Here is a 26,500-nt window from a genome sequence, read left to right on the forward strand (position 1 = left end):
TGTTACCCATCTCGAAAACAGCTGAGCTACACCCAATTACCAAATTCAAACTTATAATTTCTATCATTGCCAAACACAATTAAAATAAAATTGGAAAAAAATCTAGGAAATTACCCGTCAGCTTTAGAGACGGTGCCAATTTCAGCGCGAAGTTGTCTCATCTCCAAGGGACGACAAGCGGCAATAATGACACGCTGGCAATTTCAGTTCATCGATAATGACCATTAAGCTTCAAATGAGAGAAGTGGCCACAAATCCTAAGCTTCACCAAAACTTCTGTAATTCTACGAATAACAGCAGAAATTGATTAGAGTCACAACAAATATTTACAAATTTCAGCAAACATCATTGGAAAACCTAAAATTACTTCATACAAAAAAAACCACCACAAAACTTTAATTGTATGTTACTGCTTACTACTTACCACCGAAATCAATAATCCAACATCATAATACAATAGATATAATTAAAATAAGCTCAAAATCAAAGATTTTTCTGAAGAAATCACCTGTTTGAACGGAAGAAAGAAGAGAAGACTTATAATGCTTTTGCCACCATCTCATGATATATCTCAGAACCTGCATTATTAGCCATGAACTTTGGTAAAGAGCTTTCACATGAGATAAATAAACAAAAAAGCTGAGAGCCAACAAACATTTCAAATTAAAATAATTTACAAACAAAATTGATTGAAAAATGAAGGAAACTAAAACCAAAATCGGATCAAACAACTAACCTAACACACGCCGCAATTCTCCAGAAGAAGTTTAGTAACTTCAGCTGGCATAACTACATGCCTGAAAATAATCACAAAACGAAAAATAAATTATCAACACCTAATTAAAAATCCTAATAATTATCATTCAATAAAAAAAATCCTCAAATATTTTATTATTCGAATTCAAAATCCATACCTGTATTCGTATCATCAAAGTACTTCTCAGAGTACTGGATCTGACCCATTTTCTTCTTCAATCGCACAAATTAATAAAATTTCTCGAACAAAGCCTAGAGATTCCTCTGTTAGGGTTTTGAGCACCTTATTAAAAACGGTTTTTTCATGAAATGCCCCTGAGGTTTGCAATAATGCACCAAATACACCTGCGCGTTTCAAAATTCATAAAATACCCCTATTTACTCAAAACTGTTCACCAAATACACCTATTATGACTTTCCGTTAGTCCTCCGTTAAGTCATGTTTAAAATTCATAAAATGCACCTAAATATAAAGGTTTTGCATAGTATACACCTATTTGTAAAGTTCTTTGCACCAAATACCCAAACTTCATAATTTGAATCCAACGGCTAGTTTTAATTCAATATAGCCGTTATGTTCATGCTGCCTATAAGTAAGGCTGTTGTTCACTTGACTTGCTCCATGTTTAGCCCTCTATTTCCTAAATAGCCATGAGTTCTAATTCAAAAACCGGATCCTCTTCCATCCCAAATTTGTCATACCTAAGAGTTCCAAATAAAAATTGCAATTGTGGGAGAAGATTTGCAATTAGGAGCTCGGAAACGGCTAAAAATCCGCAAAAGCTTTACTACAAGTGTGATCCTTGTGATAATTTCAAGTGGTGCAAAGGTTTTGTTGAGCAGACATTTGATGAAGCTCAAAGCAAGGGAAACAGAGCTGATGAAAACAGGGGAATGCAAGAAGAAAACAGGGGAATGCAAGAAGGAAGCAGGGGATCGGAATGCATGAAGAGTTGAAGCTATTGAAGAAGAAACTGAAACAACAGAAACAACAATTCAAGTTTGCAATAAAAATTGGTGTAATAATGTTTGCATTTCTAATTTGGATAGCAATGAAGTAGAGTTGTAACAAATTTCAAGCAATAACATCACTTGTTTAAGCATATGAGCTTTACAAAAACTGATTTCTAAGTGGACAAATGCCACTGAAACTGCACAAAAACATCTTGTCTAAGCAATTGTGTTCTTTCCAAAAAGTGATACTAACTGTAAATTGCCTAAGCTATTTTAACTTTGTGCACCTACAATTCACCAAAAACTAACTAACTTTTAACTTTGTGCATGGTTAAGTTGCTGTGTTTGCTCTTTTCCTCCCCCTTGGACCCCCTTGTGATGTACTTGCTCCTGCTGCTGCTGAAGTGCTTGGTCCAGTGCTTGGTCCTCCATTCTTACATGTCCTTGAGTTATGACCAAACTCCCTGCACTTTCCACATTTCACATTGCTGTTCCTCTTCCCCTTCCTGGGTTCATTTGGTCCTCTCTTTCTCTTCTTAGCAGGTCTGCCAGCTTGTCTTTTGATGACTGGAGGCTGAATGGTAGGGAGAGAAAAGTTAGGCCACTGTGTTGGGTCTGACATGGGGTGAATGTGGTCTGCATATGTAAGCTTGTATGCAGCAGACTTGAAGAATGGGGAGACAAAATCAATGGGGTTCAGCCTTTGGTCATAAATCACCCTGAGTGCATGCTTGCAGGGGATTCCAGAAATTTGCCACTTCCCACACCCACAGCTTCTAGTTGATAACCTGATGGGGAAGTTCACATGTGCATCTCTGACCTCAAATTCCCCCCCCCCACCACAGGCTGTAGCATAGCAGAACCTAGACTCTCCTGTTATTTCATCCACCTCTTTCTTGGCATACTCAGTCAACTGACCATCCTCCATATCAATTGCCATGTCAAATCTTGCCCCAACCCTCTCCATACACCACTTTCTGATTGCTGTACAACAACACAACAACATACAACATACAACATTATACACAGAACATCACAAACATCACAAAATAAAGGAACAGAACATGAAGTGGTGAGCTATACCTTCCAACAATGAGAATACAGGCATGTCTCTGTATGGTTTTGTGCATGCATTGAATGACTCCACAAAGTTTGTTGTGTTGTGATCACAACAAACAGCAGGGTCAAACATATGCCTGGACCACTGCTCCTGGCATGTGTCCAAGTATGCAGCAGCATTTGGATCATGAGCAGTGATCTTCTCTAATGCTTTACCATACACATACTCATTGTGTGCATTTGCAGCTATCCAAAACAGTTTGAAGAAAGCAGATCCACTAAATCCATTGTTTTTGCAATTCATGTACAAGTGTTGGCAGCAAACTCTCCTAGTAGCTCTAGGAAAAGTATCTCTCACTGCCAAGTCAACTCCCTACACAGAATATGTTCATTTTAGGCCAATCATATCTGTTGCAATATTATAAAATTGAAACAAAAAAGGAGCAAAATAAACATATACCTTCATCCTGTCACTGATGAAGGTCCATTCATCTTTGTTGCAACCCTCTTGCTCAAACATCTGCCTCAAGCATCTCATGAAATGTGTCCAACTATCACAGCTCTCAGTGTCCACTATCCCATAAGCCAGAACAAATATTTCATTGTTCCCATCAATGCCAACAGCTGTGAGTAGGATTCCCTTGTAAAACCCACTTAGATGAGCCCCATCTATTCCAATTATAGGCCTGCACCCCCTCAAAAACCCCTTGACTTGAGCAGCAAAGGAGAAGAAACAAGCTCTGAACTTGGGGTTCACATCCCCACTTGTAGCACCCCATGAAATCAGTGCATAACTTCCTGGGTTTGTCTGTTTAATCATCTCAGCATACCTAGGAAGCAACTCATAAGCCTCAGCCCAACCACCATGTATCTTCTCTACTGCCATACTCCTTACTTTGTACAACAATCTCTTTTTAACCCTCAATTGAAATGTCTCCTGTGCATACCTTCTCAATGTCTCAACAGGAATTTCAGTGTTGGCCTCAATTAGACTCATCATGTTCTTACATAGCCACTCAGAGGTCACCACAGGGTTCTCCTCCAATCTCCCACAAGTTTTGTGGCACCCACTGATCCCCTTAATAGCCCAACTGACACTGTCAAACATCTTACTTGCATGTATCCTCCAGTCACAAGTTTCTATTGCACACACTGCAGTGTACCTCTTACTGTCAGCCCTCTCAACACTAAGTCCAAACCCCTCTTGCATGCAAAAACTCCTCAAAACATCTAGGAAAGTGGACTTGTCTGGAAAGATCAACCAAGGTTCTAATTTGATGGACCCATATGGTTGATGAGTCCATATCTTTCCATTCTTGTAGGCCTTATCCATCTTACTAGAACCATCCAAACATTCCTCAAACAATAAGTCAGGCACATCATCTGTTATCACCTCAGCCTCCACATCAGAGTCAACCCAATCATCAAGTTTATCCTCCTCTAGTTCAGAGTCTGGTTCAGATTCCTCCCAATCTGAATCCTCACTCTCCTCTTCTGAACCTATATCCTCAACATCAGTGAACACCCTTGCACTCTTTGACCTCCCTGTACCCTTCCTACCTATGCCCTTCCCTTTGGATACCCAAGTTCTAGCTTTCTTGGCAGTCACTTTGTTCACCCTGAACCCTGTAGGTCTAGTTCTGCCCCCCTTCCTTTTAACAGCTTCAGACTGATTCTGTGTTGGTGTTGAATGGGGTGGCTGATCATTTTGGGTGTTCTGTGGTGGTGGGGAATGGGGTGGTTGATCATTTTGGGTGTTCTGTGGTGGTGGGGAATGGGTGGGGTGTGTTTGTGGTGATGGGTTGGGTTGGGTTGCTGTGGTGGTGGGATGGGCTGCTGTGTTGTTGGGGTGGGTTGCTGTGCTGGTGGGATTGATTGTTCTGGAGTTGGGGTGGGTTGCTGTGGTGTTGAGGTGGGCTTTTTTGTTGTTGGGGTGGGTTTTTTTGCCTTTGGTGTGGCCTGTTTTTGAGTTGGGGTGGGTCTCCTCTTAGGGGTCAGTTTCTTGGCTTTAGGAACCTTAGGAGTTTTTGGAGTAGTTGGCTTGACTTTGGCCTTTTGTTTTGGTTTAGGAGAAGTAGGTTTTTTGGAGGGTGAAGATTCTTGTGTGGGTTGTGGTTGAGAGGCTCCTGGAAACACCTCATCAGCACCATCCTTGCTTATAATCCTCACATACTCAGTGCTTAAGTCCTCACAATCAACCACAGGCACCTCCACAGCTACTGTGTACTCCATTTGTTCTTGAAGTTCCCTTAAAATGTCCTCTCTCTCCTGTTTTTTCCTCATTTCCTCTTCCTCCTTTCTTTGAGCCCTAAGAAGTTCATCTTGTCTCTCTTTGAGCTTTCTCTCATTCTCCTTCCTATGATGCTCAATTGTGGCAACAACATTTCTAAACACCACTCCTGGTTTGTCTGTACCCTCAACCCATATTTCAGCAGTGTCCTTACCCCAATTCCATCCCCACATTAGCTTCATTGTCTTATCATCTACCAACTCAACTCTACCACAGGGAGACTCAATAAACAGGGCAAATGTACTAGGTAAAAACACATCCTGCCTAACAGATTCCTCAAAAATATCCAAAAACAACCTCAAAAGACGATACTTTTCCATGTCTGTAACTCTCACATCAAAGCTATGTGATCCATGATGCAATAACAACCACATTGCAGTCATCCTAAAGGGAAAATTCAAGAAAAAAAAACATGAATTTCGATTCAACCAACAACAATTCATCAATAAACAACCACAATCATGATCACAATGAAATTCAACAGGTCACAATCACAACTTACAACTAACACTAGTAGAAAAAACCCCTGTTGCAGCCCCCTTGTTGCAGCGTACATGTATAAATACGCTTCAACAACCAGTCGGTCAACGCGGGTCAAACCCTTTAAAGGGTTATCGCAGCGTACATTTTAGTTGTTCGCAGCAAATGTGTTTGTTGCAGCGTACAAAATAAAAGCCCGCAGCAACAACCCGACTTTGTTGCAGCGTACATGTTATTGCCCGCTGCAACAAGTCCGCGTTTCAAAAAAATTTACTTTCCTATGCAACAAACCGCGCTCAAACGAGCGGGCTCAAACGTACGTTGTTCTTTCTCTGCTCCAAGATTTTTCCCTTAAACAAATATCCAAACAAACCGTCGAACTCAGCCGTCGAACTCAGCCCTGCGTCGCCGTCGAACTCAGCCCTACGTCGCCGTCGAACCCAAGCGTTGCTCAGCCCTGCGTCGCTGTCTTCGCCGGTGTGTGGTGTTCTAGCCTCATCTCCCCCATCCCGTTCAATTCTCGCGCGGCCTGTCACTGAAAGGTTATATTCTTGGTCGGCCGGGGGTTCAGCATTTCCCCGTCGCGTCGTGGTTCCGGTGGTTGCTCGGCGTCGTGGTTCCGGTGGTTTTGCTATGGTGTGTTCAATTTTTATTTTCGTTTTTTATTTTCGTTTTCAGATTAGGGTTCAATTTTAGTTTTTGATTTTCGTTTTGATTATTGTTTTTGATTTTCGTTTTTGATTTTCGTTTTGATTTTCGTTTTGATTTTCGTTTTTGATTTTTGTTTTGATTTTCGTTTTGATTTTCGTTTTGATTTTCGTTTAAGGGAAAAAGCTCTGAGCTTCTTAGTGTAATCCTTTTCTCTATCCTTCAATTTAATTACCATTATGTTTTATTATTAGGTTTAATTTAGGGTATTCCTAATATGATCGATTTCTGCTTCTATTTTTATAAATTTGCTTCAATTCATCATGTTGAATCGCATGTTTGACGCTCTAATTAAGCTAAAATCCATCTTGCTAATAATTTATGGTCTGTAAATATGACTATATTGGTTATTTGGGGATTACCCTTGAACATTTGTTTGCAATAGATGTTAGATGACCCTTTTTCTTGTTTTTTTTTTTTGGGATTAACCTAGAATTTTGTTTGTTTTGTCATAAACTATGCTCATTATGCAACATTAATCTGGAGACAAATGGGTTTTGTGAATACCAATTAGCTCACATTAGCTTTCGTTGTGTTTTCAATTGCATTCCGTTACTCTGTAGATTAATTGGTGTCAAGCTTCAAGCTTATGAAGTGATTTTTTAGCAGAAAACCTAAGGAATGTCATTGTGTAATTTTACGGTGTTGGTTGGTTGATTTCTTGTGGGTTTTTTGTACTTGTTCTACAATTGATTTGACGTTTTTAGGTTCCAAAGGCTCAGGTTTTTGAGAGGTTTGAGCTTGGGAATGGATATTTGGAGAATAATTTATGAGAGATTAAGAAAACAACAATCACCCTTCTAGCACGGTTCTGTGGTGAATAATAGGGTGAAAGGAGGCAGGTGCCATGTGTTATTTTATTCTTCTAGCCTTTGTTTTCAGGAAATAAACCACCAGGAGTTCAGGTCTAATCTCAGGCCTTAAGGAACATTTTGATATGTCGGTGATCAATGTATTTTACTCCGTACTTGTTACCTTTTTGTAATGTTCTTCGTAGGATATCTGTGTTTTTCTGTAATGTTCTTCGTGATAGCAGTTGTTCTCATAGAGTGATAAATACTGATAAAGATGCGAGTGTCCAGTTTCTTGCTTTATTCAGCATATCAGCTTCCTCTCCAACTTTTTTTCTTGTTCATACAAAAAGGGATAGCAGAAGTGAAATTGTATATGCATGCTCATTTGGCTGGTTTCTTGAATCAACACATTGCTGTATGTTGATGCAGGTCCAAGACGAGCTTGTTTCTTCCATTAAAGATGCAGCGGAAGGACTTTTTCACCTAAAACGTGCCCGGCTGTTACGTGAAGTTGATTCAGCTGTGCAGGACTCTATATATTCCCATAAAGACGCTGCGGTCGAGCTTATAAATCCAGCAAAGTTGGGTGGTTCCCAACTTCCGTGCGAAGACTTAGAGGTAGAACCATTAGATTCTACTAATGTTGAGGCAGAAATATTGGGAGACCCAAGTTATTTTATTGGATCAAAATGTAGATTCCGCCACACCGATGGGCGTTGGTATAATGGTCAAATTGTTCAGTTGGATGGTTCTTCTTCCGCCAGAGTTTCTTTCCTCAATCCAACGTCAGAGAAGATGATGGTGAGTTCCTTGTAATCTAAAGCTGGCCCCTGTTGTTATACTCCCCACCACCACAACATTATAGTTACTCAATACTTTGTAGGTCTGTATTTGTTGTTTTGTACTTGCTTGTCTTATTATAGCTATATATAGGTAATGGCAGAGTATTTAAATAAGATGCCTTGTAGGAGGTGCTGTCATTCTTTGGCAAGATGGTTTTTATCTGTTTGTTCTTCCTCGAAGTGGAAGGAAACCCTATCTGTGGTTTGAAACTTAAAGTAGTATTATTGTTCTGCTTTAGCAAAATGTAGACCCCTGAGTTCAAGCTAGTGGGGATAGGGCAGAAGCAATGTCATTATCATTCGAGTGACAGATCGAAGGAGACTGATCATAAGGTTAGAAGTTGTTCACTCTTCTCTTTTCATGCTATTTGACATCTTGTAGCTTCATTTTTGTAACATCTTTAAAGATTTATTATTATAGACTCTACGAAGGCTTGCTCAGAACTGTGAGGCAGCAAGGAAAAGCCGGTTGAGGAAAAAAGTAAGACATCTAATTTTGTTTCTTGCATGTACTTTGGTGTTGGTTAATTATTTAATTTGTTTTCTCATTTAATTAATTAATGGAATTAGCTGAAGAAGGATTCCATGTGGGGAAAAAATAAGTCATAAAGCTAATATGAAAATCGGCTAAGTTTCTACTTGTTTTTATTTTTTGGTCTTTAACATGCTCTTGTATTATCTTTCTTTTTCTTTCCCTCCCTTTTTCTTTTTTGGAAATAGGCATAGGTTGTTCTTGGATTTGGGTGGAAATAGGCATATGATTAGTTGTAACTTTCCAAGACTCAATCCAATCTATTTATGTACATTTGAGACTTGTTTGGCTATATAGGTCATATTTAGGCTAAAATGACATTTTCGCTCCCAACTTTGAACTAATGAACCTAAGAACTCATTTCAAACTTACTACATGATTTATATGATTAGCTTTAACTTTCCAAGACTCAATCCAATCTATTTATGCACATTTGAGACTTGTTTGGCCATTATAGGTCATAATTAGGCTAAAATGACATTTTTCGCTCCCAACTTTGAACTAACGAACCTAATGACTCATTTTATTCTTATTACATGATTAATATGCATAATATTAACTTTATAAAACTCATTCTAATCTATGTATGCACATTTGAGACTTTGGTCGTTATAGGTCATAGTTAGGCTAAAATAAGTCATTTTCGCTCCCAATTCATAACTAGATAACCTAAGGATTCATTTCAAACTTATTACATGATTAATATGATTAGTTTTAAATTTCCAACACTCGTTCCAATCTATCTCTGCACATTCGAGACTTCTTTTTCCGTTATAGGTCATATATAGGCTAAAATGTCACTAACGAACCTAAGGACTCATTTTAAACTTACTAAATGTTTTATATGCTTAGTTTTGACTTTCTAGAACTCATTCCAATCCATTTACGCATATTTAAGGCTCATTGTGTCGTTATAGGTCATATTTAGGCTAAAGTGCCATTTTCGCTCCCAACTTTGAACTTAAGAACCTAATGACTCATTTTAAACTTATTATATGATTAATATGTTTAGTTTTAAGTTTCTAAGACTTATTCTAATCTGTTTATGCACATTTAATGCTTGTTTGATAGTTATAGGTCATATTTAGGCTAAAATGAGGCATTTTCGCTCCTAACTTTAAAATAAAGAACCTAAGCACTCATTTTAAACTTAATACATGTTTAATATGCATAATTTTAACTTTATAAGACTCGTTCCAATCTATTTATGCACCTTTAAGGCTCATTAGGTCGTTGTAGGTCATATTTAGGCTAAAATGACATTTTCGCTCCCAACTTTGAACTTAAGAACCTAATGACTCATTTTAAACTTATTATATGATTAATATGCTTAGTTTTAAGTTTCTAAGACTTATTCTAATTTGTTTATGCACATTTAATGCTTGTTTGATAGTTATAGGTCATATTTAGGCTAAAATGAGGCATTTTCGCTCCTAACTTTGAACTAAAGAACCTAAGGACTCATTTTAAACTTATTACATGATTAATATGCTTAGTTTTAAGTTTCTAAGACTTATTCTAATCTATTTATGCACATTTAATGTTTGTTTTATCGTTATAGGTCATATTTAGGCTAAAATGAGGCATTTGCGCTCCTAACTTTGAACTAAAGAACCTAAGGACTCATTTTAAACTTATTACATGATTAATATGCTTAGTTTTAAGTTTCTAAGACTTATTCTAACTACTTATACACATTTAAGGCTTGTTTGGTCGTTATCGGACATATTTAGGCTAAAATAACATTTTCGCTCCAAACTTTGAACTAAAGAACCTAAGGACTCATTTTAAACTTACTAAATGTTTTATATTCTTAGTTTTGACTTTCTAGAACTCATTCCAATCCATTTATGCATATTTAAGGCTCATTGTGTAGTTATAGGTCATATTTAGGCTAAAGTGCCATTTTCGCTCCCAACTTTGAACTTAAGAACCTAATGACTCATTTTAAACTTATTATATGATTAATATGCTTAGTTTTAAGTTTCTAAGACTTATTCTAATCTGTTTATGCACATTTAATGCTTGTTTGATAGTTATAGGTCATATTTAGGCTAAAATGAGGCATTTTCGCTCCTAACTTTAAAATAAAGAACCTAAGCACTCATTTTAAACTTAATACATGTTTAATATGCATAATTATAACTTTATAAGACTCGTTCCAATCTATTTATGCACCTTTAAGGCTCATTAGGTCGTTGTAGGTCATATTTAGGCTAAAATGACATTTTCGCTCCCAACTATGAACCAAAGAACCTAAGGACTCATTTTAAACTTACTAAATGTTTTATATGCTTATTTTTAACTTTCTAGTACTCATTCCAATCCATTTATGCACATTTAAGGCTCATTGTGTCGTTATAGGTCATATTTAGGCTAAAATGACATTTTCGCTACAAATTTGAACTTAAGAACCTAATGACTCATTTTAAACTTATTATATGATAAATATGCTTAGTTTTAAGTTTCTAAGACTTATTCTAATCTGTTTATGCACATTTAATGCTTGTTTGATAGTTATAGGTCATATTTAGGCTAAAATGAGGCATTTTCGCTCCTAACTTTAAAATAAAGAACCTAAGCACTCATTTTAAACTTAATACATGTTTAATATGCATAATTATAACTTTATAAGACTCGTTCCAATCTATTTATGCACCTTTAAGGCTCATTAGGTCGTTGTAGGTCATATTTAGGCTAAAATGACATTTTCGCTCCCAACTATGAACCAAAGAACCTAAGGACTCATTTTAAACTTACTAAATGTTTTATATGCTTATTTTTAACTTTCTAGTACTCATTCCAATCCATTTATGCACATTTAAGGCTCATTGTGTCGTTATAGGTCATATTTAGGCTAAAATGACATTTTCGCTACAAATTTGAACTTAAGAACCTAATGACTCATTTTAAACTTATTATATGATAAATATGCTTAGTTTTAAGTTTCTAAGACTTATTCTAATCTGTTTATGCACATTTAATGCTTGTTTGATAGTTATAGGTCATATTTAGGCTAAAATGAGGCATTTTCGCTCATAACTTTAAAATAAAGAACATAAGCACTCATTTTTAACTTAATACATGTTTAATATGCATAATTATAACTTTATAAGACTCGTTCCAATCTATTTATGCACCTTTAAGGCTCATTAGGTCGTTGTAGGTCATATTTAGGCTAAAATGACATTTTCGCTCCCAACTATGAACCAAAGAACCTAAGGACTCATTTTAAACTTACTAAATGTTTTATATGCTTATTTTTAACTTTCTAGTACTCATTCCAATCCATTTATGCACATTTAAGGCTCATTGTGTCGTTATAGGTCATATTTAGGCTAAAATGACATTTTCGCTCCCAACTTTGAACTTAAGAACCTAATGACTCATTTTAAACTTATTATATGATAAATATGCTTAGTTTAAGTTTCTAAGACTTATTCTAATATGTTTATGCACATTTAATGCTTGTTTGATAGTTATAGGTCATATTTAGGCTAAAATGAGGCATTTTCGCTCCTAACTTTAAAATAAAGAACCTAAGCACGCATTTTAAACTTAATACATGTTTAATATGCATAATTTTAACTTTATAAGACTCGTTCCATTCCATTTATGCATATTTAAGGCTCATTGTGTCGTTTTAGGTCATATTTAGGCTAAAATGACATTTTCGCTCCCAACTTTGAACTTAAGAACCTAAGGACTCATTTTTAAATTATTATATGATTAATAAGCTTAGTTTTGAGTTTCTAGCACTTATTCTAATCTACTTATACCCATTTAATGCTTGTTTGATCGTTATAGGTCATATCTAGGCTAAAATAAGGCATTTTCGCTCCCAACTTTAAAATAAAGAACCTAAGGACTCATTTAAAACTTATTACATGTTTAATATGCATAATTTTAACGATCTAAGACTCGTTCCAATCTATTTATGCACCTATAGACTCATTGGGTCGTTATAGGTCATATTTAGGCTAAAATGACATTTTCGCTCCCAACTTTGAACTAAAGAACCTAAGGACTCATTTTAGACTATTAGGACATTGTCATTAGTTTCTTGAATGTTAAAATGTGATATTTAATTTGTATTTAATCTAATGTTTAATTTAAATTTCTGTTTTTGTAAAGGTCTACACTCCGAGGATTGCGCCTTATGCGAGGAATTTGATGTGGTTCGTGAGCAATGGGCTAAGTTTTTTACCAACAAGTATTTATTATTGGCTTTAGCGCGCTTGATCGAGTTGGTTTAGTTGTTATAGAATAAATTTTATATTAAAATGTATGTTTATGTTGAAATTGGAACATATATTTAAATGTAATATGTGCACTTTGGTTTTGGGATATATAGTATACAAAACTCCAGTTGTTGTTTTTATATTTGTTATACAGGTTGCGTTATTCTATTATTGTTTTGACAGGTTTCTATATTTAGTGCAAGGCACTCTAGGTATCCCTAAACAAAATTAGAATTTTCCCGCCAAAAGTGCTTTTTTGCAGCGTACATATATGTTGTACGCTGCAACAAGGGAAAAAAATTTCGCAAAAATTCAGACTTGTTGCAGCGTACAAATAAATGTACGCTGCAAAAAATTGAGTAATTCAGACTTGTTGCAGCGTACAAATAAATGTACGCTGCAAAAAGTTGGGTCTGTTGCAGCGGGCTTTTATATGTACGCTGCAACAAGTCCAAAATTTTGCCAATTTTTTGGCACTTGTTGCAGCGTACATCTAAAAGCCCGCTGCAACAAATCACTTTTTGCAGCGAACATGTACGCTGCAACAAGTTCAGACTTGTTGCAGGCCCCCCAGTTGCAGCATACGATGTACGCTGCAACAGGGGTCTAAAAGCCCGCTGCAATAAGGGTTTTTTCTACTAGTGTAACCAAACAATTATTCACAACAAATCCAAGGAATAACTAACTTCTAACCAATCAATTAATCTCAACTGACAATTTCAAAAAATCACTGACAATTTCGCAAAACCCTAACCCTAATCAATTTCGCGAAAAAAATTGTACTTTACAGGCAAAATAAATCAGCGAAGAAGGGATTATTACCTCACTAGTAGAAAAAACCCTTATTGCAGCGGGCTTTTAGACCCCTGTTGCAGCGTACATCGTATGCTGCAACTGGGGGGCCTGCAACAAGTCTGAACTTGTTGCAGCGTACATGTTCGCTGCAAAAAGTGATTTGTTGCAGCGGGCTTTTAGATGTACGCTGCAACAAGTGCCAAAAAATTGGCAAAATTTTGGACTTGTTGCAGCGTACATATAAAAGCCCGCTGCAACAGACCCAACTTTTTGCAGCGTACATTTATTTGTACGCTGCAACAAGTCTGAATTACTCAATTTTTTGCAGCGTACATTTATTTGTACGCTGCAACAAGTCTGAATTTTTGCGAAATTTTTTTCCCTTGTTGCAGCGTACAACATATATGTACGCTGCAAAAAAGCACTTTTGGCGGGAAAATTCTAATTTTGTTTAGGGATACCTAGAGTGCCTTGCACTAAATATAGAAACCTGTCAAAACAATAATAGAATAACGCAACCTGTATAACAAATATAAAAACAACAACTGGAGTTTTGTATACTATATATCCCAAAACCAAAGTGCACATATTACATTTAAATATATGTTCCAATTTCAACATAAACATACATTTTAATATAAAATTTATTCTATAACAACTAAACCAACTCGATCAAGCGCGCTAAAGCCAATAATAAATACTTGTTGGTAAAAAACTTAGCCCATTGCTCACGAACCACATCAAATTCCTCGCATAAGGCGCAATCCTCGGAGTGTAGACCTTTACAAAAACAGAAATTTAAATTAAACATTAGATTAAATACAAATTAAATATCACATTTTAACATTCAAGAAACTAATGACAATGTCCTAATAGTCTAAAATGAGTCCTTAGGTTCTTTAGTTCAAAGTTGGGAGCGAAAATGTCATTTTAGCCTAAATATGACCTATAACGACCCAATGAGTCTATAGGTGCATAAATAGATTGGAACGAGTCTTAGATCGTTAAAATTATGCATATTAAACATGTAATAAGTTTTAAATGAGTCCTTAGGTTCTTTATTTTAAAGTTGGGAGCGAAAATGCCTTATTTTAGCCTAGATATGACCTATAACGATCAAACAAGCATTAAATGGGTATAAGTAGATTAGAATAAGTGCTAGAAACTCAAAACTAAGCTTATTAATCATATAATAATTTAAAAATGAGTCCTTAGGTTCTTAAGTTCAAAGTTGGGAGCGAAAATGTCATTTTAGCCTAAATATGACCTAAAACGACACAATGAGCCTTAAATATGCATAAATGGAATGGAACGAGTCTTATAAAGTTAAAATTATGCATATTAAACATGTATTAAGTTTAAAATGCGTGCTTAGGTTCTTTATTTTAAAGTTAGGAGCGAAAATGCCTCATTTTAGCCTAAATATGACCTATAACTATCAAACAAGCATTAAATGTGCATAAACATATTAGAATAAGTCTTAGAAACTTAAACTAAGCATATTTATCATATAATAAGTTTAAAATGAGTCATTAGGTTCTTAAGTTCAAAGTTGGGAGCGAAAATGTCATTTTAGCCTAAATATGACCTATAACGACACAATGAGCCTTAAATGTGCATAAATGGATTGGAATGAGTACTAGAAAGTTAAAAATAAGCATATAAAACATTTAGTAAGTTTAAAATGAGTCCTTAGGTTCTTTGGTTCATAGTTGGGAGCGAAAATGTCATTTTAGCCTAAATATGACCTACAACGACCTAATGAGCCTTAAAGGTGCATAAATAGATTGGAACGAGTCTTATAAAGTTATAATTATGCATATTAAACATGTATTAAGTTAAAAATGAGTGCTTATGTTCTTTATTTTAAAGTTATGAGCGAAAATGCCTCATTTTAGCCTAAATATGACCTATAACTATCAAACAAGCATTAAATGTGCATAAACAGATTAGAATAAGTCTTAGAAACTTAAAACTAAGCATATTTATCATATAATAAGTTTAAAATGAGTCATTAGGTTCTTAAGTTCAAATTTGTAGCGAAAATGTCATTTTAGCCTAAATATGACCTATAACGACACAATGAGCCTTAAATGTGCATAAATGGATTGGAATGAGTACTAGAAAGTTAAAAATAAGCATATAAAACATTTAGTAAGTTTAAAATGAGTCCTTAGGTTCTTTGGTTCATAGTTGGGAGCGAAAATGTCATTTTAGCCTAAATATGACCTACAACGACCTAATGAGCCTTAAAGGTGCATAAATAGATTGGAACGAGTCTTATAAAGTTATAATTATGCATATTAAACATGTATTAAGTTTAAAATGAGTGCTTAGGTTCTTTATTTTAAAGTTAGGAGCGAAAATGCCTCATTTTAGCCTAAATATGACCTATAACTATCAAACAAGCATTAAATGTGCATAAACAGATTAGAATAAGTCTTAGAAACTTAAAACTAAGCATATTTATCATATAATAAGTTTAAAATGAGTCATTAGGTTCTTAAGTTCAAATTTGTAGCGAAAATGTCATTTTAGCCTAAATATGACCTATAACGACACAATGAGCCTTAAATGTGCATAAATGGATTGGAATGAGTACTAGAAAGTTAAAAATAAGCATATAAAACATTTAGTAAGTTTAAAATGAGTCCTTAGGTTCTTTGGTTCATAGTTGGGAGCGAAAATGTCATTTTAGCCTAAATATGACCTACAACGACCTAATGAGCCTTAAAGGTGCATAAATAGATTGGAACGAGTCTTATAAAGTTATAATTATGCATATTAAACATGTATTAAGTTTAAAATGAGTGCTTAGGTTCTTTATTTTAAAGTTAGGAGCGAAAATGCCTCATTTTAGCCTAAATATGACCTATAACTATCAAACAAGCATTAAATGTGCATAAACAGATTAGAATAAGTCTTAGAAACTTAAAACTAAGCATATTAATCATATAATAAGTTTAAAATGAGTCATTAGGTTCTTAAGTTCAAAGTTGGGAGCGAAAATGGCACTTTAGCCTAAATATGACCTATAACTACACAATGAGCCTTAAATATGCATAAATGGATTGGAATGAGTTCTAGAAAGTCAAAACTAAGAATATAAAACATTTAGTAAGTTTAAAATGAGTCCTTAGGTTCTTTAGTTCAAAGTTTGGAGCGAAAATGTTATTTTAGCCTAAATATGTCCGATAACGACCAAACAAGCCTTAAATGTGTATAAGTAGTTAGAATAAGTCTTAGAAACTTAAAACTAAGCATATTAATCATGTAATAAGTTTAAAATGAGTCCTTAGGTTCTTTAGTTCAAAGTTAGGAGCGCAAATGCCTCATTTTAGCCTAAATATGACCTATAACGATAAAACAAACATTAAATGTGCATAAATAGATTAGAATAAGTCTTAGAAACTTAAAACTAAGCATATTAATCATGTAATAAGTTTAAAATGAGTCCTTAGGTTCTTTAGTTCAAAGTTAGGAGCGAAAATGCCTCATTTTAGCCTAAATATGACCTATAACTATCAAACAAGCATTAAATGTGCATAAACAAATTAGAATAAGTCTTAGAAACTTAAAACTAAGCATATTAATCATATAATAAGTTTAAAATGAGTCATTAGGTTCTTAAGTTCAAAGTTGGGAGCGAAAATGTCATTTTAGCCTAAATATGACCTACAACGACCTAATGAGCCTTAAAGGTGCATAAATAGATTGGAACGAGTCTTATAAAGTTAAAATTATGCATATTAAACATGTATTAAGTTTAAAATGAGTGCTTAGGTTCTTTATTTTAAAGTTAGGAGCGAAAATGCCTCATTTTAGCCTAAATATGACCTATAACTATCAAACAAGCATTAAATGTGCATAAACAGATTAGAATAAGTCTTAGAAACTTAAAACTAAACATATTAATCATATAATAAGTTTAAAATGAGTCATTAGGTTCTTAAGTTCAAAGTTGGGAGCGAAAATGGCACTTTAGCCTAAATATGACCTATAACGACACAATGAGCCTTAAATATGCGTAAATGGATTGGAATGAGTTCTAGAAAGTCAAAACTAAGCATATAAAACATTTAGTAAGTTTAAAATGAGTCCTTAGGTTCGTTAGTGACATTTTAGCCTATATATGACCTATAACGGAAAAAGAAGTCTCGAATGTGCAGAGATAGATTGGAACGAGTGTTGGAAATTTAAAACTAATCATATTAATCATGTAATAAGTTTGAAATGAATCCTTAGGTTATCTAGTTATGAATTGGGAGCGAAAATGACTTATTTTAGCCTAACTATGACCTATAACGACCAAAGTCTCAAATGTGCATACATAGATTAGAATGAGTTTTATAAAGTTAATATTATGCATATTAATCATGTAATAAGAATAAAATGAGTCATTAGGTTCGTTAGTTCAAAGTTGGGAGCGAAAAATGTCATTTTAGCCTAATTATGACCTATAATGGCCAAACAAGTCTCAAATGTGCATAAATAGATTGGATTGAGTCTTGGAAAGTTAAAGCTAATCATATAAATCATGTAGTAAGTTTGAAATGAGTTCTTAGGTTCATTAGTTCAAAGTTGGGAGCGAAAATGTCATTTTAGCCTAAATATGACCTATATAGCCAAACAAGTCTCAAATGTACATAAATAGATTGGATTGAGTCTTGGAAAGTTACAACTAATCATATGCCTATTTCCACCCAAATCCAAGAACAACCTATGCCTATTTCCAAAAAAGAAAAAGGGAGGGAAAGAAAAAGAAAGATAATACAAGAGCATGTTAAAGACCAAAAAATAAAAACAAGTAGAAACTTAGCCGATTTTCATATTAGCTTTATGACTTATTTTTTCCCCACATGGAATCCTTCTTCAGCTAATTCCATTAATTAATTAAATGAGAAAACAAATTAAATAATTAACCAACACCAAAGTACATGCAAGAAACAAAATTAGATGTCTTACTTTTTTCCTCAACCGGCTTTTCCTTGCTGCCTCACAGTTCTGAGCAAGCCTTCGTAGAGTCTATAATAATAAATCTTTAAAGATGTTACAAAAATGAAGCTACAAGATGTCAAATAGCATGAAAAGAGAAGAGTGAACAACTTCTAACCTTATGATCAGTCTCCTTCGATCTGTCACTCGAATGATAATGACATTGCTTCTGCCCTATCCCCACTAGCTTGAACTCAGGGGTCTACATTTTGCTAAAGCAGAACAATAATACTACTTTAAGTTTCAAACCACAGATAGGGTTTCCTTCCACTTCGAGGAAGAACAAACAGATAAAAACCATCTTGCCAAAGAATGACAGCACCTCCTACAAGGCATCTTATTTAAATACTCTGCCATTACCTATATATAGCTATAATAAGACAAGCAAGTACAAAACAACAAATACAGACCTACAAAGTATTGAGTAACTATAATGTTGTGGTGGTGGGGAGTATAACAACAGGGGCCAGCTTTAGATTACAAGGAACTCACCATCATCTTCTCTGACGTTGGATTGAGGAAAGAAACTCTGGCGGAAGAAGAACCATCCAACTGAACAATTTGACCATTATACCAACGCCCATCGGTGTGGCGGAATCTACATTTTGATCCAATAAAATAACTTGGGTCTCCCAATATTTCTGCCTCAACATTAGTAGAATCTAATGGTTCTACCTCTAAGTCTTCGCACGGAAGTTGGGAACCACCCAACTTTGCTGGATTTATAAGCTCGACCGCAGCGTCTTTATGGGAATATATAGAGTCCTGCACAGCTGAATCAACTTCACGTAACAGCCGGGCACGTTTTAGGTGAAAAAGTCCTTCCGCTGCATCTTTAATGGAAGAAACAAGCTCGTCTTGGACCTGCATCAACATACAGCAATGTGTTGATTCAAGAAACCAGCCAAATGAGCATGCATATACAATTTCACTTCTGCTATCCCTTTTTGTATGAACAAGAAAAAAAGTTGGAGAGGAAGCTGATATGCTGAATAAAGCAAGAAACTGGACACTCGCATCTTTATCAGTATTTATCACTCTATGAGAACAACTGCTATCACGAAGAACATTACAGAAAAACACAGATATCCTACGAAGAACATTACAAAAAGGTAACAAGTACGGAGTAAAATACATTGATCACCGACATATCAAAATGTTCCTTAAGGCCTGAGATTAGACCTGAACTCCTGGTGGTTTATTTCCTGAAAACAAAGGCTAGAAGAATAAAATAACACATGGCACCTGCCTCCTTTCACCCTATTATTCACCACAGAACCGTGCTAGAAGGGTGATTGTTGTTTTCTTAATCTCTCATAAATTATTCTCCAAATATCCATTCCCAAGCTCAAACCTCTCAAAAACCTGAGCCTTTGGAACCTAAAAACGTCAAATCAATTGTAGAACAAGTACAAAAAACCCACAAGAAATCAACCAACCAACACCGTAAAATTACACAATGACATTCCTTAGGTTTTCTGCTAAAAAATCACTTCATAAGCTTGAAGCTTGACACCAATTAATCTACAGAGTAACGGAATGCAATTGAAAACACAACGAAAGCTAATGTGAGCTAATTGGTATTCACAAAACCCATTTGTCTCCAGATTAATGTTGCATAATGAGCATAGTTTATGACAAAACAAACAAAATTCTAGGTTAATCCCAAAAAAAAAAAACAAGAAAAAGGGTCATCTAACATCTATTGCAAACAAATGTTCAAGGGTAATCCCCAAATAACCAATATAGTCATATTTACAGACCATAAATTATTAGCAAGATGGATTTTAGCTTAATTAGAGCGTCAAACATGCGATTCAACATGATGAATTGAAGCAAATTTATAAAAATAGAAGCAGAAATCGATCATATTAGGAATACCCTAAATTAAACCTAATAATAAAACATAATGGTAATTAAATTGAAGGATAGAGAAAAGGATTACACTAAGAAGCTCAGAGCTTTTTCCCTTAAACGAAAATCAAAACGAAAATCAAAACGAAAATCAAAACAAAAATCAAAAACGAAAATCAAAACGAAAATCAAAACGAAAATCAAAAACGAAAATCAAAAACAATAATCAAAACGAAAATCAAAAACTAAAATTGAACCCTAATCTGAAAACGAAAATAAAAAACGAAAATAAAAATTGAACACACCATAGCAAAACCACCGGAACCACGACGCCGAGCAACCACCGGAACCACGACGCGACGGGGAAATGCTGAACCCCCGGCCGACCAAGAATATAACCTTTCAGTGACAGGCCGCGCGAGAATTGAACGGGATGGGGGAGATGAGGCTAGAACACCACACACCGGCGAAGACAGCGACGCAGGGCTGAGCAACGCTTGGGTTCGACGGCGACGTAGGGCTGAGTTCGACGGCGACGCAGGGCTGAGTTCGACGGCTGAGTTCGACGGTTTGTTTGGATATTTGTTTAAGGGAAAAATCTTGGAGCAGAGAAAGAACAACGTACGTTTGAGCCCGCTCGTTTGAGCGCGGTTTGTTGCATAGGAAAGTAAATTTTTTTGAAACGCGGACTTGTTGCAGCGGGCAATAACATGTACGCTGCAACAAAGTCGGGTTGTTGCTGCGGGCTTTTATTTTGTACGCTGCAACAAACACATTTGCTGCGAACAACTAAAATGTACGCTGCGATAACCCTTTAAAGGGTTTGACCCGCGTTGACCGACTGGTTGTTGAAGCGTATTTATACATGTACGCTGCAACAAGGGGGCTGCAACAGGGGTTTTTTCTACTAGTGCCTTGAAGTAGATAATCCAACTAGGAAAAGGGCCCTTGTTCGTCCACTGCACCCGAAGCTCTAAATCGCCTCCAAGTTGCCCCCTTTTTGTCGCGAATTCACCAAACGAACACCCACGAACTCGCCAAAAGAGAACGCAACAAATTTCACTAAATTCTTGAAGATCTACCCAGAATTTTGTCAGTTACAGTAGAATTGATGAGGGTTGAAGAACAGGGGAAAGGAGAGAGAAAGAAGAGAAGTTGAGAAGTTTTTTTTTTTTTGGAATTTCAGTCACAATTGTTACCTAAATCGCGCCAAACAACAATTAAGGGCAAATTGGTAAAACGTCACTAACGGCAAGCTAACGTCCGTTAAATCCAGGAGCATTTAATGAACAGTACGGAACTTTAGGGGTATTTTATGAATTTTGAAACACGCAGGTGTATTTGGTGCATTATTGCAAACCTCAGGGGTATTTCATGAAAAAACCGTATTAAAAACACAAATCAAATACCAATTATCAACAAAAATTAAATGCCAAAACGCGTGCAGATTTAAATAAATTCAAACTCGTGATTCTTCAGCTAAAGAGAGAGAGAAAACGCAGAAATTTACCTTAACGCTGCTTTGGGACGCGATTTGGTGAGCGGCGACGGCGAGGTGTAACCCTAGAAACGACGGCGATTGGGACGCGAATTGGTGAGGGACGACGGCGAGGTATAACCCTAGAAACGACGACGATTTGGACGCGATTTGGTGAGGGAGTCGCGACTGAATGTGAGGAGAGAGGATACAAATCTACATTGAATGTGAGGAGAGAGGATACAAAGAGGGGGAGAGAGTCTCAGCAAGCTGCGTTAGTCAACGAAATAAGGGGTATTTTTGTCTTTTTATTGGGGGACACGAAAAGCATGATTACCAAATTAACCTCAGCTGTTCCTTTATATAATAGAGATGCAAGTGTACAACGAAAAAGTAGTCACACCCTTTCTCCTCTTTCCTTCTCGTGCCACTATAAGTTTGGAAGATTAGAGTGGCATGTATGTGAGGATGCACAATCCTGCATGCCCATTTGTAACTTAAATTTAAGAAGTCTTTTTGCATATATAATAGAGATATAGGGCTCTCTGATAAGTTTATACTTGAGGGAGTGCTTAATTTATGTAATATCTCTCTCTCTTTAGGTTGTTGGTAGATGGTAGGGATCAACTACGACATCCACGCACTGTAAAGAAAGAGGACAAAATTTAGCGCACCATACTTAATTAGTAAACGTAGATTTTGAATTACTACCTTTAATAGGGATTAATATATCTACTTATTGGGCTACTTGCTTGATTTTCCCACTTTAATGTGCAAGTTGACTACTAAACGATAATTAGTTTATGCATGCTATCGTTTTCTCAACTTTGTTCTATGAGTTGAAAACCTAAATTAGAATGGAGAAAAACTACCAATTAAGTACTCGTATAGTCGTATCCCATTAAGGAAAACTGCTAAACAAATACGAAGTACGTTATATTATCACTAATTATGTGGAGGAGTTCTACTGATGTCTTGAACTGCATATGCTATTGTCGCCATTCAGTGAGGCCGTGCATGTGCAATTGTGCATGCGTTAGTGGTATGACATACGGAGTAAGATTATATGGACGGTGTACTTGGCCTGGCGGTACGTAATTGAGATTTTATGTAAACGTATGTTCTCTTAACCTGAATTAAGCGAGTACTAAAACTACCAAGAATGGAGAAAACCAACCAAGTAGCTCAATTAGTAAAACTACTAAACAAATACGTTATGTTACTTATGTCTTCAACTTGTTTAATTATACATAGAATTAGGCTTGGGTAAACATGCAGATGTATGCATGTGGACGAGATGCGTGCGTGGTACCTTAACTATTTAATTAAAGGCGGTACGCAATTGAGATTTTATATAAATGGATTTAATTATTGCTTTGGACTTTGTTTTCTTAACATGAAATAAGTTGAACTATTTATTCGTACTAACGAAATACGGACTACTACGTAGTACTTCGGACTACTACGTAGTACTTCATACCGTAGTACATAGTTTTTGAATTACGGAGTATGACAATACGGCGCCGTCACAGCATCAAAGGGAGTATGAATAACAATAACGTATAGACACTATAAGAATATGTGTTTTTAATGACAACCTAATAACGACGGATCTAAAATCCCTTCACAAAAGTCTTTTGCGACGGGGCTAACAATCAAATAAGACGTAAACAACCGCTGCAAGTGTTTTTTACGATGGGTTAACGACGAGATTTTTCATTAATGACGGTCCCCTTTTATGACAGTTTTCCGATAAAAAATTGCGTTGCTAATCAACGATTATTGGCCTTTAACGACGAGATTTTCCGTCGTTAATGATACAACTTTTTGTTGTAAGATTTCCAAATTGAAGAACATGATAAGATTGAAATTACAAAATTGAAGTGGTTGTTGAACCATGCAAAATATAAAACATAACATGCTGCATTATTTAGAGCTTACAGCAAAAATATTCTCCAATCGTAGGTCCTCCCATTTTATGTGGGTATACCGTACATTTAAAGGGCCACTTAAAAAAGGAAGGGGAGTAGCCAATAAACTTGGTGCTATTATTATTATTATTATTATTATTATTATTATTTCACTTTAATGTTGACACCACCACGTCAATGTCTTTGTCTAGTCTAGCCTCCCCTCCCCACCCCCACCCTTACCCCAACTAACATGAGAGCATGATCAACCATAAATTTTAAAACATGAATTGTGCTGACATGGTATATGACTTATCACTTTTAAAATCAGATAAAAAAAGTTATAGCTAAGGGCGGATCTACTTGGCCCCGAAGAGGTCCAAAGGGACCCCTGTTATTTTCCAGAAAAAATTGTTAAACTGATATTGAGGTAATAAATTGAACTTGACGATGCGTGTGAAAGTATATAAAAAAACTTAAAATTATTTTGTTACAATTAACATATCCAATCGAAAATACAAAATCTCAGTACTGAAGTAAATTATTAAACATATAAAATAGTGGGTATCACTTTCTTCTTTTGCTTGCACTATACTTGCTTAATCACATGCACTCCTCCGCCCAATCGATGTGAAACACATAACCAACAATATAAGAATGTTCAAGATTAAAATCTCCAGTTGGTGGAGGTAACACCCATGAAAAAAGTTTTATTTCCGAAGCATGAGAATACGTTTTCCAAGACTCGATTGCGTCAGGCCGCATGAACGTTAAAAAATATATTCAGATGTAAAAACAATATTAGGTAATTAATTCAGAAGTTTATGTAGTCAGAATATTAAATTGGAATCTATTGAAGTAGTGACTTTATTTCAGTAGCTAAGAACCTTAGAAGGTGTTGTGCAATGTTGTGTAATATTGTTACTGTTAGGTTATGATACATATGACATTTACATAGATCATGCGGAAACAACCATTAACCCAGGAAACATATTATTTACACATAATCATATAGCATAATTAGATGCATACTCTTTGTTGCGTGCCTTCCCTAGCTGCGCCCGAACCGAACAAGAACAAGTCTTTTAGGACTCCAAGTGTCGTCCCTCCGTAGAAAGTCCACAGCACGTCCGGATCCGCCTTAAGATTGACCAACTAGAATCGCCCTTAAGGTACTCAGAAAATTCGGCACTTTTGGGGCAAGATGGGTGTTTGAATTTTCTCTCAAAAACCTCACTTTTGAATACTTTGAAACTTATGTATAAATTATGACCCCTAGGCCTTTATTTATAGAGTTATGGAAAAGGAATCGTAATCCTAGTAGGATGCGAATTAATTGGAATTAGAATTCTACATGAATTCTACTTAATCAATTTATCCAATAGGAATAGACATTTAATCATACACTGACTCTTGCAGATTCAGGAATCTCGCATGAGCTCAAACTCACACACACACGGCAGCCACAAGGGCTGCCCACGCATGCGAGCAGCAGCCCACGCAGCGCGGCCCACGCATGCGCGGCCTTGTGCGCGCTGGGCTGTGGCGTGCGTGCTTGCTGGGCGATGGCCTGGCTTCGTGCTGGGCCTTCGTCCGGCAGGCCTCGTCCGATGCTAATTCGTACGATACGCTTCCGATTAAATTTCCATTTCCGGAATCTATTTCCGATACGAACAATATTTAATATTTCCGATTCCGGAATTAATTTCCGTTTCGAACAAATATTTAATATTTCCGTTTTCGGAATTATTTTCCGATTCCAGCAATATTTCCGATTCTGACAATATTTCCGTTTCCGGCAATATTTCCGATTCTGGTAATATTTCCATTTCCAATAATATTTTCCGATACGTACCATGTTTCCGTTTCCGGTAACATCTACGACTTGGATAATATTCATATTTCCGATACGATCCATATTTCCGTTTCCGGCAATATCATCGTTTCCGGAGTATTCATTTCTTGCCTGTGACGATCTTAGCTCCCACTGAAACCAAGATCCGTCGGTTCCGAATATTCATAGATGGAGTATTTAATGCCATTAAATACTTGATCCGTTTACGTACTATTTGTGTGACCCTACGGGTTCAGTCAAGAGTAAGCTGTGGATTAATATCATTAATTCCACTTGAACTGAAGCGGCCTCTAGCTAGGCATTCAGCTCACTTGATCTCACTGAATTATTAACTTGTTAATTAATACTGAACCGCATTTATTAGACTTAATATAGAATGCATACTTGGACCAAGGGCATTATTTCCTTCAGTCTCCCACTTGTCCTTAGGGACAAGTGTGCATTTCCTAATTCCTTTGTCGCTCGATGCTTGCTCTTGAACATAAGGTAAGAGTTGTCATCCTTATTATGTCCAGAGGTGTTCCTCGGTTTCAGAGTTCAACTGATCAAATAAACAGATAATCATAGCCTATGATTCATCCGAGCACGGCCATGCATTTCACAGTTTCTAGCTCTCCGAGTGGCCTTGTACAACTTTTAAGCATCTCATCCCGATTTATGGGAGGACAATCCCAATCTTGCGATCTTGAGATTAGACTTCGTTTGATAGGTGATTACCTGAGCGTTGCCTTTATAGCCTCCTTTTACGGTGCGACGGTTGGTCAACGTCAAAGCAACCAGTTCTCAAACAAGTAATCTCAAATCACTCAGGTATTGAGGATTTAGTGTCTAATAATTTAATGAAATTTACTTATGACAGACTTTCATCTCTTACAGTAAAGTTTCATAGGTCTTGTCCGATACTAGTCTTCCCAAAGTAAGTATCTATGCAAATGATTATGACATTGCCATGTCCACA

The 26,500-nt window shown here is 36.0% G+C and overlaps 3 long non-coding RNA genes across 3 annotated transcripts; 1 reads left to right on the top strand and 2 right to left on the bottom strand.

The window, feature by feature from the left end:
* Positions 1–11: 11 nt before the first annotated feature.
* On the bottom strand, positions 12–2,539 carry LOC130472355 (uncharacterized). Its single transcript, XR_008932470.1, has 4 exons — positions 915–2,539; positions 737–797; positions 509–578; positions 12–284 (listed from the first exon to the last, which is right to left on the bottom strand). It is a non-coding gene; the product is annotated as an uncharacterized lncRNA (long non-coding RNA).
* Positions 2,540–5,655: 3,116 nt separating this feature from the next.
* On the top strand, positions 5,656–12,798 carry LOC130472357 (uncharacterized). The gene is made up of 5 exons (XR_008932471.1): positions 5,656–6,175; positions 7,471–7,842; positions 8,123–8,216; positions 8,305–8,364; positions 12,550–12,798. It is a non-coding gene; the product is annotated as an uncharacterized lncRNA (long non-coding RNA).
* Positions 12,799–13,982: 1,184 nt separating this feature from the next.
* Positions 13,983–21,177, bottom strand: LOC130472358 (uncharacterized). Its single transcript, XR_008932472.1, has 5 exons — positions 20,606–21,177; positions 18,939–19,310; positions 18,565–18,658; positions 18,417–18,476; positions 13,983–14,231 (listed from the first exon to the last, which is right to left on the bottom strand). It is a non-coding gene; the product is annotated as an uncharacterized lncRNA (long non-coding RNA).
* Between the last annotated feature and the right edge of the window lie 5,323 nt (positions 21,178–26,500).

The sequence above is a fragment of the Spinacia oleracea genome, chromosome 4 (genome assembly GCF_020520425.1).
Source record: "Spinacia oleracea cultivar Varoflay chromosome 4, BTI_SOV_V1, whole genome shotgun sequence".
NCBI classification, from domain to species: Eukaryota; Viridiplantae; Streptophyta; class Magnoliopsida; order Caryophyllales; family Amaranthaceae; genus Spinacia; species Spinacia oleracea.